This window comes from Triticum urartu, chromosome 1 (genome assembly GCF_003073215.2).
Source record: "Triticum urartu cultivar G1812 chromosome 1, Tu2.1, whole genome shotgun sequence".
NCBI lineage: Eukaryota > Viridiplantae > Streptophyta > Magnoliopsida > Poales > Poaceae > Triticum > Triticum urartu.
This window is the reverse complement of record NC_053022.1, coordinates 78922463-78925310: the sequence shown is the minus strand read 5'-3', so window position 1 is coordinate 78925310 and position 2848 is coordinate 78922463. Positions and strand designations below refer to the sequence as shown.

At 52.9% G+C, this 2848-nt stretch overlaps 1 pseudogene; it reads left to right on the top strand.

Annotated features, from left to right (window-relative positions):
- The first annotated feature begins 313 nt into the window (after nucleotides 1-313).
- LOC125510081 lies at nucleotides 314-2627 on the top strand (annotated as a pseudogene).
- Nucleotides 2628-2848: the final 221 nt, after the last annotated feature.

Here is a 2848-nt window from a genome sequence, read left to right as displayed (position 1 = left end):
TTAAAGTTGGATCTCGGAAATCGCGGACGTACTATATTTTGAAATGGAGGGAGTAGTAATAGCCATGTATTGTACTATATTGCATGCATGCCACTAGGTTGCGGGGTACGAAAAAGTAGCATAGTGATCTACTGGGCTTGCGTGATGGATGCTATCATGGCGTTTCATGTCGATCGCTTGGTTTGATTAGCCTGGTCAGCGGTTGCAAACGGCCGTTGGATGCCGACGCCTTAGCCGTCGAGTGTATATAAATAGGCCACAGCTCAGGCTTTGCAAAATCATCCTTCCACTGAGCAGCGAGTTGGGTAGCCAACTAGTGATCAAGAGCGCTGAGCTTGCAGAGCAACCAAGCATGGAGAAACTCTCCGTGGCGGCCACCATCTTCTGCGCCGTTGTCCTTGCAGCTCTGGCGGCGGCCGGCGGCGAGGCGGCCGTCGTGGAGCACACCTTTGTCGTGAGTACAATATATATCTATCTATCTGGTTAATTATGACATGTTGTTGATCACTTCATGGTAGGTTTAACTTTGGTATATATTGTCCGTAGTTGTAGCATGATTCGTTTAACTTTGGGAGGTCGTGAAGACAATTATCTTGCTTTGGGCTCGCTAAAATCTTAGGCTTACTACGTTGGATAGAGTATATACGGTATAGCTTTGCTACTCCTATCTATAACTTTCTTTTTGCGATTCCTGTATAACCTCTTGATTAGTTATGAGATCTCATTAGTTGACTAACGACCACTCAGTTAGTAGTTGATTAATGATGTTCAGGTGCACGAGATGAACCACTATTGACCAATCAATAATTTGATTAATGATGTTCAGGTCCACGAGATGAACCAGACGCACCTGTGCAACACGACCAAGATTTACGTGGTGAACGGGCAGCTCCCGGGCCCCACAATCGACGTCACCGACGGCGACACGGTTGTCGTCCACGTTGTGAACCGTCTCCCCCACGGGCTCACCATCCACTGGCACGGCGTCCGGCAGATCAGGAGCTGCTGGTCCGATGGCGCCGGCTTCGTCACCGAGTGCCTCATCCCTCCCGGTGGCGAGCACATGTACCGCTTCAACGTCACCGGCCAGGTTGGCACGCTGTGGTGGCATGCCCACGTTACCTGCCTTCGTGCCAAAGTCGCCGGCGCCTTCATCATCCGCCCCAAAGGCGGGAGGTATCCATTCCCGACGCCCGCCAAAGACGTCCCCATCATTATCGGCGAGTGGTGGGAGCTCGACCTCGTCGAGCTCGATAAGAGGATGCACGACGGCAACGTCGCCGACAACCCACTGTCGGCGACCATCAATGGTAAGCTCGGCGACCTCAAGAACTGCTCCGGCAAGCCAGAGGAGAGCTTCGTCCTTGACGTGGTGCGCGGGGAGACATACCTGTTGCGGATCGTGAACACAACCCTCTTTTCGGAGTACTATTTCAAGGTCGCTGGGCGCACGTTCACGGTGGTGGGAGCCGACGGGTACTACCTGACGCCGTACAAGACGGACATGGTGACCGTCGCGCCAGGGGAGGCCATCGACGTGCTCATGGCCGCCGACGCCCCGCCCGCGCACTGCCATATGGTTGCGCTCGCGAACCAGCCGCCGGAGCCTGACCCGCAGATCCCTGGGTTCGACTCCCGCGGCCTTGTCCGCTATGCTGGATCCTCCCACAACAACAATGGGTTGCTGGTGCCTACTCCGCTCATGCCCAGCCAGCACAACACCATGCCGTCCTACTACTTCCACAACAACCTCATCGGCCTTGCCCGCCCAGACCGCCACCGCGTTCCCATGCACGTCGATGAGCGCCTCTACTTCACGCTCAGCCTCGGCTCCATCTGCCGCAACGGCACAAAGACGTGCCAGCGCCGGCGGAGTCGCGAGACCATTGTGGTGGCCACCATGAACAATGTATCCTTCCGCCACCCGACCAACACGTCCTCCTCGAGAGGTACTACGACGGCCAGACAAGTGGCCTGTACACAGAGGACCTCCCCGACAATCCGCCACACCCGTACAACTACACCGACCGCGCCCTGATCCCGCCAGGCCCACTGGAGGAGGCGCTGGAGCCGACGTTCAAGGCGACCAAGCTACGGAGATTCCGGTACAACACCTCGGTGGAGATCATCTTCCAGAGCATGGCGTTGCTACAGAGCGACTCAAACCCCATGCACCTCCATGGCTACGACTTCTTCGTCCTCGCCATGGGGATCGGCAACTACGACTCCAAAACAGACCCCAAGAAGTTCAACTATCACAATCCACAGCTGAGGAACACGGTGCAGGTGCCCAGGACCGGCTGGGCTGCTGTGCGCTTCGTCACTGACAACCCCGGAATGTGGTACCTTCACTGCCATTTTGAGTTCCACATCATCATGGGCATGGCGACGGCGTTCATCATGGAGAACGGGCCGACGCCAGAGACCAGCCTCCCGCCGCCGCCACTAGAATTCAAGAGGTGTGGCTCTAATGGCTTAACTCAGCCATAGAGCTAATTAATCTGGATAAGGACTAAGGATGTACTCCCTCTGTAAATAATATAAGAGCGTTTAGAATACTAAAATAGTGATCTAAATGCTCTTATATTAGTTTACAGAGGGAGTAGTTATGAAAGTTGGGTCATAGACTTTTATGATAATTAGTACAGTACAAAATAAGAGCAAATAATGATGCAAGTGGATTCTTCATTGTACCGACAGATGATTCTTATTGTAAAGAGATCTCTACTGTAAAAGATAGATCATTTTTTGATTTTATTTCTAAATTGTAATATTATTGTCTGAACTACATCAAGCTAAAAGTCGGTCCAGTAGAATTCAGTTTGTTAAGTGGAAAGTAATGGGCTTA